This window comes from Cervus elaphus, chromosome 32 (assembly GCF_910594005.1).
Source record: "Cervus elaphus chromosome 32, mCerEla1.1, whole genome shotgun sequence".
Lineage (NCBI taxonomy): Eukaryota > Metazoa > Chordata > Mammalia > Artiodactyla > Cervidae > Cervus > Cervus elaphus.
Window position 1 is genome coordinate 46693269 of NC_057846.1, and position 17506 is coordinate 46710774.

At 41.8% G+C, this 17506-nt stretch overlaps 1 long non-coding RNA gene across 1 annotated transcript in view; it reads right to left on the reverse strand.

Moving 5' to 3' along the window:
* Positions 1-15870, reverse strand: part of LOC122687942 — a 178059-nt gene extending 162189 nt beyond the window's left edge. Inside the window, exon 1 of the long non-coding RNA XR_006339275.1 lies at positions 15500-15870. This is a non-coding gene — a long non-coding RNA (uncharacterized LOC122687942). The remainder of the gene's footprint in view (positions 1-15499) is intronic.
* Positions 15871-17506: the final 1636 nt, after the last annotated feature.

A 17506-nucleotide genomic window follows, 5' to 3' on the forward strand; every position in this document is an offset into this window, starting at 1 on the left:
CCCTTGTCCAGCGGATCTACCTGACCCAGGGATCGAACACACATCTCACAGGTCTCCTGCATTAGCAGACATGTTCTTTACCACTAGTGCCACTGGGGAAGTTCCAGGTGACTCCCTAGGGTGGCATTAGTATTCCTTTGGCTAATGATATTCCTCCCTAGAAAACCTCAAAAACCAAGTACAAACAGAACCACCAAGGACTCAGATCCTTCAGGAATAAATGCTTGGATGGCCCTCTAGGAAAGTCAAAGCTCCTGGAGGCAGCCCTCTCCCACAGTATAGCTTTCTCTCCAGGTCCAAAAATTGCTTCCACTCCTTAGCCCTTCAAGTGAAAGACTCTGAACATCTTAACTGTTGCTAGTTCTAGCTGTACCATACCCCTTGAACAAATATACATGAAATGTTCTCCAGGTGATACCACATGCTACGCCATGAAGCCTGTCTCACATCTGCAAGGACTGAAATTACATTAGGGTGCTCTCTCACTATAATAAACTTAAAGGTCCGTAACGGAAAGAAATCTTGGCAAACCCATAACATTGGAAAATTAAACAAAACACTTCCAAACAATCTGTGAGTCAAAGGAAATTTTTAAAAATACCTTAAGCTCAATGAAAACAAAACACAATATATATCAAAAGTTATGGGAATTACTGTGGTGCACTTAGGGAAATCTATGTCTTCAAGGACTTATCAAGGAAAAATAGCTCAGTTTAATAACAGTCTACCTTAAACTAGAAATAGAAGAGCAAACTAAACTAATGCAAGTAAAAAAAGGAAATGATAATTATTTTAGTGTAAATCAATTTAGCAGAAGACAAAAGAAAGAAAATCAATTAAATCAAATTTTTTTCTTTGAAAAGATCATAAAGATTGACAAACCTTCTCTAAACTAACCATAGATAATCTTAATAAACTTATGTTAAAAACTGAGTTAATAATTAAAACTATTCCCACAAAGAAAAGCCCAGGGACAGAAATCTTTACTGGTGAATTCTATCAATTATGTAATGAAGAAATAATATCAATATTTGATGGTATTTCAGAAATTAAAGGACGAGGAAATACTTCCAAGTTCATCCTATGAGATTAACACCAGAAAAGATCAGGTGAGGGAATATAAATTGATACAATCACTATGGAGAAAACATGGAGGATCCTCAAGAAAACTAAAAATAGAACTACCATCAGTTCAGTTCAGTCGCTCAGTCATGTCCAACTCTTTGCAGCCCCATGACTTGCAGCATGCCAGGCTTCCCTGTTCATCACCAGCTCCCGGAGCTTGCTCAAATTCATGTTCATCAAGTCAGTGATGCCATCCAGCCATCTTATCCTCTGTCATCCCCCTTCTCTTCCTGCCTTCAACCTTTCCCAGCGTCAGGGTCTTTTCTAAGCAGTCAGCTCTTCATATCAAGTGGCCAAAGTATTAGAGCTTCAGCTTCAGCATTAGTCCTTCCGATGAATATTCAGGACTGATTTCCTTTAGGATTGACTAGCTGGATCTCCTTGCAGTCCAAGGGACTCTCAAGAGTCTTCTCCAACACCACTGTTCAAAAGCATCAATTCTACGGCACTCAGCTTTTTTTATGGTACAATGCTCACATCCATACATTGACTACTAGAAATTCAGTAATCTGACTCCTGGGCATATACTCAGAGAAAAGCATACTTTAAAGAGATACCCCAATGTTCACTGCAGCACCATTTACAATAGACAAGTCCTGGAGGCAACCTAAATGTTCATTGTCACAGGGATGGATGAGGATGCGGTGAATCTTACTCAGCCATAAAAAGAGAAAGAAATAATGCCATTTGCAGCAACATGGCTGGACCTAGAGATGATCATACTAAGAGAAGTAAGTCAGAAAGAGAAAGACAGATACCATGTGATATCACTTATATGTGGAATCAAATTTTTAAATGATATAAATAAGCTTACTTGCAAAACAAAAACAGACTCACAGATTTTAAGAACAAATGTATAGTTACCAAAGGAGAAACATGACACAGAGGGATAAAATAGAAACTTGGGACTGACGTATACAGGTAATCAATAAGGGCCTCTACTCAATATTCTGATAAAACCCACACGGGCAAATCCTCTGAGAATAGTGTGAATACACACATACTCTTAACTAGATCACTCTGCTATACACCTGAACCTAACACAACGCTGTAAGTCAACTATACACGCCAATATTTTTGTAAACGTATTAAGTAAAAGAACCCAGCAAAAATTACACATTGTATATAATTCCATTTTTATCAAATGTTCAGAAAATAACAAACTTATAGAGACAGGAAGCAGTTTAGTGGGTGCCTGGAGCTGGGAGTGGTCCAGTGATCTGCAAATGAGCTCAGCAGAGTATTCTGCAGGGCTGGCAATGTCCCAAAGTTTACTTTAAGGAAGATGTATTTACCAAAAATCACTGAACTGTACATGCATAAGGGGTAATTTTTATTGCATGTAAATAGGTTTTGTGAAAAATGGAGGGAAAGTCATGTGAGAAGATTTCCATCTCTTTCTTACAGGTAGGTTGTGGAGATTTAGTGTTTGCTTACAAAATTAACTACAAAAGTAATTTAACTGGTCAGGAGCATTCTGCAACATGATGGAGAAACAACTGGCAACTGCAGTTAGGCAGCATACTAATACAGCGTTCTTCAATATGCTGATATTGTCGTGTAAGCTAGGTGGCCTACACTTACCATAACATCCTTGGATGGACCAGGCAGAGCTAACAGCCTCATCTAAACACTGCCTCATTTTCTTCTTACCAGTAGAACAAGGCAACTTAGAATAGCTTCCTTCCTTCCTGAAGTTGCCCTACTGAAGAGGTCACATTAGTTGGTATCTCTCTAATAGATCTTACACAGTAACTTGCTGAAAATTACCCAGTTTTAAAGTAATTTTCAGGCTCGATCAGAAGACTAAGACAAATGCACATTTCCTTTCCTTTGAAACCCCAGGCAATTTGTCACGCACTCCTGCTTCAGAATTATAAGAACGTCTTCTTTTTGATGTACTCAGAGGAGCAGACTCTTTCTTCATCAAACACTGCAGGTTACCTTGAAATGAATGCTGAAAGAGTCCTTCCTCCTCTAACCCTCCTCCCTGCTCCTATGGAGCAAGGTAAGACCTTCCAGGACTATTCTTTCTCCTTGAAATCTTCAAACTGCTTTTTAAAAGTAATCCCTGAAGAATCATATTTCCTGTTACAGTTTTCAGGATCCATGTATCAAGAGCCAATAATGATGCGTGTCCATTATGCAAGTTTGCCTCTGTCGCACATCCCACACAGTTAGAGGTAAGTCTGTGGGTTCAGCAACGTGCAAGGCTCCTCAGGCTGACTTGTGGGAGTCAGTTGTAAGACCTATCTCCAGCTCTGACAGTCATCATGAACTGATGGGGAAAACAATATGCTCATCTAGAAAACCAGAAAGAATCAAGTTTTTCAGTTGAGTGCCAGTGTTGGGAAGATGGTCACTGTCTTAAGCAATTTCTTGAAAAGTTACAACCAAAGACAAAGATTTGAGTGGAAGTAATTTATTTGGGCGGCACCAGGTAAAAAGGCAAGTGTGAGAAAATGGAAGCGCAAGTATCATTGTGGGCACCTGACTTGCTCCTTCCTGTTGGGAACTCGCAGAGACAATGCAAGAAGCACCCCACCCCACCCCACAGAATGACCATCATCACAAAGTGTACAGAGAGCAAATGCTGGCAAGGGTGTGGAGAAGAGGGGACCCTCCTACCTGCCGGTGGGAATGCACACTGGTGCAGCCCCAGGGGAGAACAGTGTGGAGCTTCCTTCCAAAGCTAAAGACAGAACTACCATAGGGTCCAGCAATCCCACTCTTGGCCGTGTATTCAGAGAACATCATAATTTGAAAAGATACATGCACCCCAATGTTTATAGCAACACTATTTCCAAAAGCCAGGACACGGAAGCAACCTAAATGTCCACTGACAGATGAATGGATAAAGAAGATGTGGTACCTAAATATAGTGGAATATTACTTAGTCATAAAAAAGAATGAAATAATGCCATTTGCAGCAACATGGATGGATTGAGAGATGATCATACTAAGTGAAATAAGTCACAAATACCATATATCACTTATATGTGTAATCTAAAAGAAAGGATACAGACTTTGCTGCTGGTCCAGTGGTTAAGAATCCGCCTACCAATGCAGGGCACATGGGTTCAATCCCTGGTCCAGAAAGATCCCGCATGCTGCAGGGCAGCTAAGCCCATGCGAAGCAAGTCCTAAGCCCATGTGCCCTAGAGACCATACTCTGCAACAAGAGAAGACGAAACAGTGAGAAGCCCGTGCCCCACAACTAGAGAGTAGCCCCCACTCGCCACAACTATATAAAGCCCACATGCAGCAAGGAAGATCCAGTGAAGCCAAAAATCAACAAAGTTTCAAAAATAACAATAAAGATTTTTAAATGATGCAGATGAACTTATTTACAAAACAGAAACAGACCCACAGACATAGAAAGCAAATTTATGGTTATGAAAGGAGAAGGGGGGAGGGATAAATGAGGAGCTGGGGATCAACATATACACAGTAGTATATACAAAATAGATAATCAACAAGGACCTACTATACAGCACAGGGGACTATACTCAATATTCTGTGATAACCTACATGAGAAAAGAATCACAAAAGAATAAATACAGTATACAGCATATGTATAATAAACACGGTATTAAAAACATAAAATAAACACAGTATAACTGAGCCACTTTGCTGTACACCTGAAACTAATACAACATTGTAAAACAATGCTCCACGATAAAATAAAATTTAAATTTAAAAAAAAGAACCAAGATAAACAAAAACAAACTGCACAAGCAAAGTTGTCTCACTCAATGCCCTTCTGTCTTTGAGAAAGGTGGAAGGTGTAGAATATGCAGCCTACCTTGTACAGGAGCAAGAGGAAGGCCTCGCAGAGAGTAGAAGGTGCCTGTGGTAGGATGTCACCTGCAGAAAGTGTCAAGGTGAGTGCAAGGGGGTTATAAGCAGAGCCAACTCTGCAGCAGTCAGCAGAGACTTCGTGGGGAATGGCATCACCAAGGTTCTTAAAGAAGGTACGGTGACTCGGTAGGGAAGGACAGAGTTTCCAAGGACAGGCAAAGAAGAGGGCGTGAGTGTGAACATGTTGACGAGAGGGAAACAGGAGCTGGCCACAGCATGGGTCCCAGGAAATGGCCTGTTCCATGCAGTCTGTGATTTAAGGGAGAAGGCATCACTTTCATCCTCAGATCTTTGCATTTACAAGTATTAATCATCTCATCATACACAGATCTGATTAAACTTGGCTCAGAAAGAAGCAGGCAGGGAGGAGGAGCCAAGATGGCGGAGGAGTAGGACGGGGAGACCACTTTCTCTCCTACAAATTCATCAAAAGAATAACTGAACGCAGAGCAAACTCCGCAAAACAACTTCGGTTCGCTAGCTGAGGTCATCAGGCGCCCAGAAAAGCAGCCCATTGTCTTCGAAAGGAGGTAGGACAAAATATAAAAGATAAAAAGTGAGACAAAAGAGCTAAGGACGGAGATCCGTCCCGGGAGCTCTTAGGCGGCATTGCTTGGGGTAGGGTCCGGGCCTGAGTGCCCTGAGGACAATCGGAGGGAACTTCTGTGAGTTGCCAACTTGAACTGTGCGAGACCAAAAGAGAGAGAGTAAATTAACCGGCCCGAACACACTGCCGGCCGTTCGCAGAACAAACAGACCGAGAGGGTCCAGAGAGGAGCTCGCAGGCTGCGGACCGGCCCAGCCCAGCCCCGCCAGAGGCAGGAGGCAGGGGGGAGGGGAAGGTCGCGGCGAGACACAGGGCGCAGGCACCCGACCGGCGCGGGCGGGGACTGGGGCTGGGGACGCGGAGGGCGGAAGGCGCGCGCACCCGACTGGCGCCAGAGGAAACTGAGACTGGGTCCGCGGAAGGGAGGGGGCGCGCCACACCTGGGTAGAGTGCGCCCACCAAGCCCCTGGCTGCCTGGACCGCTCTGACGGGGAAGGCACAGAGAGCAGGCGCAGCTTTTCCTTCCGCGCTTTTGTGGAACACCCGAGGGCTGGAACCTCGCGCAGCGCGGGCCGCGCTCCATATAGAACAGCCGGGAGCCTGAGCAGCGCAGACGGAGAAAGCAGCGTCAACCCCTCCCGGCAGCCCCAGCCCATCCCCGCGGCGCAAGCCTGTCCCCACAGCGCCAGCCTCTTCCTGCAGCGCAAGCCCCTCCCTGCCCCGCAGAGCGACTGGAACTAGCTACCTGAGTAAGAGTCCACCTCCGCCCGCCTGTGTCAGGGCGGAAATGAGGCTCTGAAGAGACCGGCAAACAGAAGCCAAATAAACAAAGCGAACCGCTTCAGAAGGGACTGGTGCAACAGATTAAAATCCCTCTAGGAAACGCTGACTACACCGGAGGGGCCTGTAGATATCGAGAAGCGTAAGCTGGAACGAGGAGCTATCTGAAACTGAGCCGAACCCACACTGACCGCAGCAGCTCCAGAGAAACTCCTAGATATAATTTTACATTTTTCTCTTTTTTTTTTTTTTAAATTTTTTTTCTTTTTTTCTTTTTTCTTTCTTCTCTTTTATTTTCCTTTAAAATCCCCTATTACTCCCCCATTACTCCTTAACTTTCATTTCCACAGACTTTTACGATTTTTTAATTAGGGGGAAAAAAAAAATTTTTTTTTCTTTTTTTTTTTTTTCTTTTTCTTTCTTTTTTTTTCTTTTTTTTCTTTCCTTTTTCTCTTCTATTTTCTATTTTTCTTTTTCTCTTATTTCTTTTAAAGTCCTCTAGTACTCCTCTACTACTCCTTAATTTTCATTTTCAATACACTATAACCTTACAAAAAAAAAAAAAGAAGAGAAGCCCTATTTTTAAACCAAAGATTATTCTCTCCCAATCTTGACTCTCTGTTTTCTACCTCAGAACACCTCTATTTCCTCCTTTCCCCTTCTCTTCCCAATCCAATTCTGTGAATCCTTGTAGGTGACTGGGCTACGGAGAACACTCTGGGAACAGACAGCTGTGTAGATCTGTCTCTCTCCTCTTGAGTCCCCCTTTTTCTCCTCCTGTTCATCTCTATCTCCCTCCTCCCTCTCCTCTTCTTCATGTAACTCTGTGAACCTCTCTGGGTGTCCCTAACGGGGGAGAATCTTTAAGCCATTAACCTAGAAGTTTTCTTATCAGGGCTGTATAGTTGGAGAAGTCCTGAGACTACAGGAAGAATAAAACTGAAATCCAGAGGCAGGAGACTTAAGCCCAAAACCTGAGAACACCAGAAAACTCCTGACTACATGGAACTTTAAGTAATAAGTGACTGTCCAAAAGCCTCCATACCTACATTGAAACCAACCACCACCCAAGAGCCAATAAGTTTTAGAGTAAGACATACCACGCAAATTCTCCAGCAACGCAGGAACATAGCCCTGAACATCAACATACAGGCTGCCCAAGGACACACCTAACACATAGACCCATCTCAAAACTCATTACTGGGCACTCCATTGCTCTCCAAAGAGAAGAAATCAAGTTCCACGCACCAGAACACTGACGCAAGCTCCCCTAACCAGGAAATCTTGACAAGCCAATCGTCTAACCCCACCCACTGGGTTAATCCTCCACAATAAAAAGGAACCACAGACCTCCAGAATACAGAAAGCCCACTCCAGATACAGCAATCTAAACAAGATGAAAAGGCAAAGAAATACCCAACAGGTAAAGGAACATGAAAAATGCCCACCAAGTCAAACAAAAGAGGAGGAGATAGGGAATCTACCTGAAAAAGAATTTAGAATAATGATAATAAAAATGATCCAAAATCTTGAAAACAAAATGGAGTTACAGATAAATAGCCTGGAAACAAAGATTGAAAAGATTCAAGAAATGTTTAATAAAGACCTAGAAGAAATAAAAAAGAGTCAATTAAAAATGAATAATGCAATGAATGAGATCAAAAACACTTTGGAGGGAACCAAGAGTAGAATAACGGAGGCAGAAGATAGGATAAGTGAGGTAGAAGATAAAATGGTGGAAATAAATGAAGCAGAGAGGAAAAAAGAAAAAAGGATCAAAAGAAATGAGGACAACCTCAGGGACCTCTGGGACACTGTGAAATGCCCCAACATTCGAATCATAGGAGTTCCAGAAGAAGAAGACAAAAAGAAAGGCCATGAGAAAATACTCGAGGAGATAATAGCTGAAAACTTCCCTAAAATGGGGAAGGAAATAGCCACCCAAGTCCAAGAAACCCAGAGAGTCCCAAACAGGATAAACCCAAGGCGAAACACCCCAAGACACATATTAATCAAATTAACAAAGATCAAACACAAAGAACAAATATTAAAAGCAGCAAGAGAGAAACAACAAATAACACACAAAGGGATTCCCATAAGGATAACAGCTGATCTATCAATAGAAACCCTCCAGGCCAGAAGGGAATGGCAGGACGTACTGAAAGTAATGAAAGAGAATAACCTACAACCTAGATTACTGTATCCAGCAAGGATCTCATTCAGATATGAAGGAGAATTCAAAAGCTTTACAGATAAGCAAAAGCTGAGAGAATTCAGCACCACCAAACCAGCTCTTCAACAAATGCTAAAGGACCTTCTCTAGACAGGAAATGCAGAAAGGTTGTATAAACGTGAACCCAAAACAACAAAGTAAATGGCAACGGGACCACACCTATCAATAATTACCCTAAATGTAAATGGGTTGAATGCCCCAACCAAAAGACAAAGATTGGCTGAATGGATACAAAAACAAGACCCCTATATATGCTGTCTACAAGAGACCCACCTCAAAACAAGAGACACATACAGACTAAAAGTGAAGGGCTGGAAAAAAATATTTCATGCAAACGGAGACCAAAAGAAAGCAGGAGTCGCAATACTCATATCAGATAAAATAGACTTTCAAATAAAGGATGTGAAAAGAGACAAAGAAGGACACTACATAATTATCAAAGGATCAATCAAAGAAGAAGATATAACAATTATAAATATATATGCACCCAACATAGGAGCACCACAATATGTGCGGCAAACGCTAACGAGTATGAAAGAGGAAATTAATAGTAACACAATAATAGTGGGAGACTTTAATACCCCACTCACAACTATGGATAGATCAACTAAACAGAAAATTAACAAGGAAACACAAACCTTAAATGACACAATGGACCAGCTAGACCTAATTGATATCTATAGGACATTTCACCCCAAAACAATCAACTTCACCTTTTTCTCAAGTGCACACGGAACATTCTCCAGAATAGATCACATCCTGGGCCATAAATCTGGTCTTGGAAAATTCAAAAAAATTGAAATCATTCCAGTCATCTTTTCTGACCACAGTGCAGTAAGATTAGATCCCAATTACAGGAAAAAAATTGTTAAAACTTCAAACATATGGAGGCTAAATAACACGCTTCTGAATAACCAACAAATCATAGAAGAAATCAAAAAAGAAATCAAAATATGTATAGAAATGAATGAAAATGAAAACACAACAACCCAAAACCTATGGGACACTGTAAAAGCAGTGCTAAGGGGAAGGTTCATAGCATTAAAGGCTTACATCAAGAAACAAGAAAAAAACCAAATAAATAACCTAACTCTACACCTAAAGCAATTAGAGAAGGAAGAAATGAAGAACCCCAGAGTTAGCAGAAGGAAAGAAATCTTAAAAATCAGGGCAGAAATAAATGCAAAAGAAACTAAAGAGACCATAGCAAAAATCAACAAAGCTAAAAGCTGGTTTTTTGAAAAAATAAACAAAATTGACAAACCATTAGCAAGACTCATTAAGAAACAAAGAGAGAAAAACCAAATTAACAAAATTAGAAATGAAAATGGAGAGATCACAACAGACAACACTGAAATACAAAGGATCATAAGAGACTACTACCAGCAGCTCTATGCCAATAAAATGGACAACTTGGATGAAATGGACAAATTCTTAGGAAAGTATAACTTTCCAAAACTGAACCAGGAAGAAATAGAAGATCTTAACAGACCCATCACAAGCAAGGAAATCGAAACTGTCATCAAAAATCTTCCAGCAAACAAAAGCCCAGGACCAGATGGCTTCACAGCTGAATTCTACCAAAAATTTAGAGAAGAGCTAACACCTATCTTACTCAAACTCTTCCAGAAAATTGCAGATGAAGGTAAGCTTCCAAACTCATTCTATGAGGCCACCATCACCCTAATTCCAAAACCAGACAAAGATGCCACAAAAAAAGAAAACTACAGGCCAATATCACTGATGAACATAGATGCAAAAATCCTTAACAAAATTCTAGCAAACAGAATCCAACAACATATTAAAAAAATCATACACCATGACCAAGTGGGCTTTATCCCAGGAATGCAAGGATTCTTTAATATCCGCAAATCAATCAATGTAATACACCACATTAACAAATTGAAAGATAAAAACCATATGATTATCTCAATAGATGCAGAGAAAGCCTTTGACAAAATTCAACACTCATTTATGATTAAAACTCTCCAAAAAGCAGGAATAGAAGGAACATACCTCAACATAATAAAAGCTATATATGACAAACCCACAGCAAGCATCACCCTCAATGGTGAAAAATTGAAGGCATTTCCCCTGAAATCAGGAACAAGACAAGGGTGCCCACTCTCACCACTACTATTCAACATAGTGTTGGAAGTTCTGGCCACAGCAATCAGAGCAGAAAAAGAAGTAAAAGGAATCCAGATAGGAAAAGAAGAAGTGAAACTCTCACTGTTTGCAGATGACATGATCCTCTACATAGAAAACCCTAAAGACTCTACCAGAAAATTACTAGAGCTAATCAATGAATATAGCAAAGTTGCAGGATATAAAATTAACACACAGAAATCCCTTGCATTCCTATATACTAACAATGAAAAAACAGAAAGAGAAATTAAGGAAACAATACCATTCACCATTGCAACAAAAAGAATAAAATACTTAGGAGTATATCTACCTAAAGAAACAAAGGACCTATACATAGAAAACTATAAAACACTGATGAAAGAAATCAAAGAGGACACAAACAGATGGAGAAACATACCATGTTCATGGATTGGAAGAATCAATATTGTCAAAATGGCTATTCTACCCAAAGCAGTCTATAGATTCAATGCAATCCCTATCAAGCTACCAACAGTATTTTTCACAGAACTAGACCAAAGAATTTCACAATTTGTATGGAAATACAAAAAACCTCGAATAGCCAAAATAATCTTGAGAAAGAAGAATGGAACTGGAGGAATCAACCTGCCTGACTTCAGACTCTACTACAAAGCCACAGTCATCAAGACAGTATGGTACTGGCACAAAGACAGAAATATAGATCAATGGAACAGAATAGAAAGCCCAGAGATAAATCCACGAACCTATGGACACCTTATCTTTGACAAAGGAGGCAAGGATATACAATGGAAAAAAGACAACCTCTTTAACAAGTGGTGCTGGGAAAACTGGTCAACCACTTGTAAAAGAATGAAACTAGAACACTTTCTAACACCATACACAAAAATAAACTCAAAATGGATTAAAGATCTAAATGTAAGACCAGAAACTATAAAACTCCTAGAGGAGAACATAGGCAAAACACTCTCCGACATAAATCACAGCAAGATCCTCTATGACCCACCTCCCAGAATATTGGAAATAAAAGCAAAACTAAACAAATGGGACCTAATGAAACTTAAAAGCTTTTGCACTACAAAGGAAACTATAAGTAAGGTGAAAAGACAGCCCTCAGATTGGGAGAAAATAATAGCAAATGAAGAAACAGACAAAGGATTAATCTCAAAAATATACAAGCAACTCCTGCAGCTCAATTCCAGAAAAATAAATGACCCAATCAAAAAATGGGCCAAAGAACTAAACAGACATTTCTCCAAAGAAGACATACAGATGGCTAACAAACACATGAAAAGATGCTCAACATCACTCATTATTAGAGAAATGCAAATCAAAACCACAATGAGGTACCATTACACGCCAGTCAGGATGGCTGCTATCCAAAAGTCTACAAGCAATAAATGCTGGAGAGGGTGTGGAGAAAAGGGAACCCTCTTACACTGTTGGTGGGAATGCAAACTAGTACAGACACTATGGAAAACAGTGTGGAGATTTCTTTAAAAACTGGAAATAGAACTGCCATATGACCCAGCAATCCCACTTCTGGGCATACACACCGAGGAAACCAGATCTGAAAGAGACATGTGCACCCCAATGTTCATCGCAGCACTGTTTATAATAGCCAGGACATGGAAGCAACCTAGATGCCCATCAGCAGATGAATGGATAAGGAAGCTGTGGTACATATACACCATGGAATATTACTCAGCCATTAAAAAGAATTCATTTGAACCAGTCCTAATGAGATGGATGAAGCTGGAGCCCATTATACAGAGTGAAGTAAGCCAGAAAGATAAAGAACATTACAGCATACTAACACATATATATGGAATTTAGAAAGGTGATAATGATAACCCTATATGCAAAACAGAAAAAGAGTCACAGAAATACAGAACAGACTTTTGAACTTTGTGGGAGAATGTGAGGGTGGTATATTTCAAAAGAACAGCATGTATACCATCTATGGTGAAACAGATCACCAGCCCAGGTGGGATGCATGAGACAAGTGCTCCGGCCTGGTGCACTGGGAAGACCCAGAGGAATCGGGTGGAGAGGGAGGTGGAAGGGGGGATCGGGATTGGGAATACATGTAAATCCATGGCTGATTCATATCAATGTATGACAAAACCCACTGGAAAAAAAAATAATAATAATAATAATAAAAAGAAGCCTGAAAAAAAAAAAAAAAAAAAGAAGCAGGCAATGTGAGAAGACAGAAATTTCAAGTGAAACTCATGGCTTAGAAAGTAAAAACCTGAGCAAGGCTAACATTTAAAATTTTTTCATTATACAGCAAAGGAATGAGCAACACTGGCCCTGAAGTCAAGTCAAATGCCCACAAAGTACAAGGCACATAAAGCTTAATCCAAGGATATATTTGCAGGGTGTCTCAGACAGTGACCTTCAAAGAATCACCTGTGACGTTTCTTTAAAAACACAGATTTCTAAGCCAAATACCCAAATGTTTGGCTTTAGAATCTCCTGGTGTGGGTCCTAAGCCCTTGTATTTTAATATTTATAGGTAATCCTAATATGCACCTTAGACCATGAGCCACTGGTGAAGAAGAGTCCTATATAAAAGGAGTTGGATTGTGGAGCTGGGGAAAGAGGGAGAAGATTGGGGTGCGAGTAGAAATGACCACTGGCCAGTAAATAAAACAGCATAGATGGAGAAAGGAAAGAGGGTGGCAACCCTACGAGGAAGCAGGCCACACTCCTCTGATACCACAAGGGAGCTTGCACATGGCCTGCTGGTTCTCCACAGAAGGCTTGACTCCACATGCCGAAGTCAACAGTCAAGTTAGAAGCACCCCACGGACCTCTCCCCCATAGGAAGGGGGCCCACCACAGAGCTGAGGAAGACTTAGTGGGAACACACCCCATTTTTCCCTCAGTAAAACAAACATGATCAGAAAGCAGCAAATTGGTGGCACACAGAGGCACATAGAGGAGGATTCATCAGCTTCGTGTCCCAGTCACTGATTGAATGTTGAGCTTTGAGAGCCTTGTTGATTAACAACTATCATTTATTTCATCCACTAATGTGCAATTTGGGCACAGCCGGGCAGGAACAGGATGTCTCTGCTCAATACGGAATTATCTGAGACAAGGAGTCTACTTCCCAATTGTCTCACTCATGAGTGGCAAGTTGGTCTTAACCATCAGCTGGGAGTTCAGCCAGAGTTATTGGGTACTTATTTCCCAGGTACTCAGCTCCTCCCCCAAAGGCATCTCAGGAAGCTGCCTGAGCTTCATTATAGCATGCAGCTGGGTTTTGAGGTTTTCTAAGACATTAGGAGCTGTACTCAACAATCCCTAAAGGATTGGGGCTGGAGGCTACTTACTTCCACCATGTTATGTTGGTCAAGCAGTTGGACTCCAGATAGTCAAATTAACTACTCTTCCAAATTTGGGGGTAGTTCTCTAGAAGGGGTTGATAGAATGTGACCTACCAAGGAAGAGGATGAGTGTCCCTCTTCTATTTTCCCAGGAGTGGGAAGAATAATAAGAACAGGGCAGTAGCAAGAGAATACTGAAGGTGATTTAGGCAGAGGACAATCATGTACTAAGTGATTGACAGCTGGGTGTAGGATGACAGAAGAGAAAAAACATGCCATCCTGCATAATTTATTCTGGACAATTCAATCCCCCCACTAGGTGTGTGTCCAAGACACGTGACTCCCAGGTACTGTACCAGTGGGGCTAGAAATATGGGGAAGACATAGATGATTACTTGCCCATAAATTACATTATTTCCAAAAAGAGGGCCCAAAGAGAAAAACTACAGGAAGAACAGAAAGAAAGAAAAAAAGGATGAAGGAAGGAAGGGCGGATGAAAAGGAATGAAGGAAGAGGGAGGGAAGGAGGAAAGGGGGAGGAGAGAGATGCTAAATTCAAAGCTCTAGGGAGTTTCCTGGTAGTCCACTGGTTATGACTCTGCACTTTCACTGCCAGACATGGGTTCAATCCCTGGTCTGGGAACTAAGATCCTGTAAATCACTCAGTGCCTAAAAAAAAAAAAAAGTTCTAAATTAAAATAAGATTCAGATAAATTCAGTCATGAAGTTTAATAATAATCAGAAACATTTAAAAAATTTAAAACTTCCATGACTCCCAAGTCAAATTCCAAAAGACTCTAGAGCATACTGTTCTGTAATTCACAGAAAAGCATTGACAGTGGCCAATGTATTATTAATTTCTTGACTAATTACTCTGTGTTCAAGGCTCCCATTGTGGTACAAAAGGGCCACTTAACTCATTTCACATGAAATATAACTGACCTCTGTGAATTCCCATCTTTCAGGCCTTATTATTTTGTGATAACCAAACTACTCTCTATGTTGCAGGCTTATTTGTATTCCTGCCTTTTTCACTTTTTCTGATCCTCTAAATACCATAACTCAGCACCATCAAGCTGAAAGAACTATTTTATCCTCAGGAACCTCAGTCATACTCTCAGAAGCCAAACAACCTAAAATCGTTCCTATTATAGATGTCATACAAGGAAGGACAGCAAAGCACAGCAGTGGAAGTGACCGGCTTGGAGACATAGCCCTTTAAGTCCAGTCAGCCACCTACTAGAGGGCCCTTGAGGAGCTATTTTTTCTCCTTGGAGTTTTAGTTTCTTTACTGGACATGGGGTATAAATAATTCCTATCTTACCTAGTCCACCAACTTGCCGTTAAAAATCACCTAAGTTCGGGGTCTTCCCTGGTGGCTCAGTGGTAAAGTATTTGAAGACTCTGCCTGCAGAAGCCCCGCGCTCCACAACAAGAGAAGCCGCTGCAATGAGAAGCCCACACACGACGAGTCGAGTAGCCCCCACTCACCGTACCGAGAGTAAAAGCCCACACAGAAACGAAGACCGGGCAGAGCCAAAGGTAAATAAATCACGTAAGTCTTACAATGCGGGTCACTAACGTGGTAACGTGCTGGAGGAAGCCGTTAACCTGAGCCGCAGAGTCCGTTCCTCCAGGTGCCGAGGCCTCCAGAGACCGGGACCCACGGAGACGGCCTCCTCCATGAGGAGGCTGGGATGGCGGAGGGGTTCTCGGCCTCTTCAAGTCCTGGGCCCGCTCAGCCTGGGGGTCTGGGGCGCCGCAGGACCCAGGACCCAGCCTGTCCCCGGGCCCTAGTTCACCCGCTGGGCCGGACACCACAGGGCCTGGAGGCCTCTGGGGAGAAGGCCACGGACACCTCACCCGGCTCTGCGCCGCGGGGACTCCTGGGAGCGGACTGTGGGCGGGGCGCAACCTCTGACCCCACTCGGGTTCTCAGGCTCGCATGGCGGCCGCCCCCTCAGGGTGAGGGCCCACAGGCCTGATGGGTGTGACTTGGAGCAAACTCCAGGACGTAGTGAAGGACAGGGAAGCCTGGTGTGCTGCAGTCCATGGGGTCACAAAGAGTCGGACACAGCTTAGTGGCTGAGCAACAACAACAACAACAAAGTTGAACTTGTAGAAACTGGAAACAGAGTGGTGATTTCCAGCGGCCGGGGAGGGGAAGAGGGAGCGATTAATTAAATGGAGCAAACTTTCAGTTATAATAAGGTCTGAGGATGTAACATAGAACGTGGTGACCACAGCTGATAATACTAAATTCTGTTATAACCTTGATGAGAACGGAAGGTGTGTTCTCCTCAAAGAAAATAGATATATGACGTGATGGATGTGTTAATGAACTCAACGATAGGACTCTTCACAATGTATACATGTACTGAATTGCCATGTTGCACACTTTAAATATCTTACCATCTTTTTGCCAATTACAGCTCAGTAAACCTGGAAAAAAGAAGATGAAAAGAGACCCATCACCAAAGCGGATGTAATGACAGTCAGCTTCACCAGTCACCAGGGTGAGTCATCTCGCCAAACTGGGATCACAACATAACCATGATAATGGCTACGATGAAAAAGCTAAAACATACTAAATGTTGGAGAGAACATGGAACAATCAGAATTCTCATCCTCAGCTGGAGGGAGCTAAATGAGTAGAACCACTCTGGGAAACCAGAAGCATTCACCTGTGAGAACTCTATCACCGGGGAATGTTACTTCCAAAAGACATGTGTATATGCAGTCAACAAAAGGTAGGTACAAAAGTGTTTATAGAAGCACAATTCAAAGTGGGCAGAATCTGCAAAATACACAAGTGCCCGTGAACAGTAAAATGGATATAGAAAATGAGGCATATTCCCCAAACTGGTCATTATGGAACAATGGGAAGGAACTAACTGCTACTACCTGCAATGGCATGGATGAATTTCACAATTTAATGTTGAGGGAACATCCAGAAGCCAAAGAAAATACACAGTATGATTCCATTCCTATCTAGTTCAAAACTAGGCTCAAGTGATCTACAGTGCTATAAATCAGTGAACTTGAAAGGGGATGGCGATGTGAGGAGTCATGAGATGGGCTTGGGAATGCTCCAGGGTTCTGTTTCTTGACGTAGTGAGTGCGTTCATGTTCTGAAAATTCATCAGGCTTCACACATGACTTGTGCACTTTTCTAAAGGTATATTCCACTTCAGTTACAAAGTCTGCTTGAAATAACAAATGAGGCCATTTCAAGAGTTGGCTTTTTCAGGAAAGCAGATGAAATGAAGCTCTATCACCAACAAATTTAAGCTCTAATAGCAACAAATTTAACACAGACAACAGAACCCAGCCTCCTCCAAAAACTGCACCAGCAGAAATTTTTACAAAAAGGGGGTTGGGGGAGAGGTAAATTGGGAGTTTGGGATCAGCAGGTGTAAACAATTTATAAATAGGATGGATAAACAACAAGGCCCTACTTTATTAGCACAGGGAACTATATTCAATTCAATTAGTTCC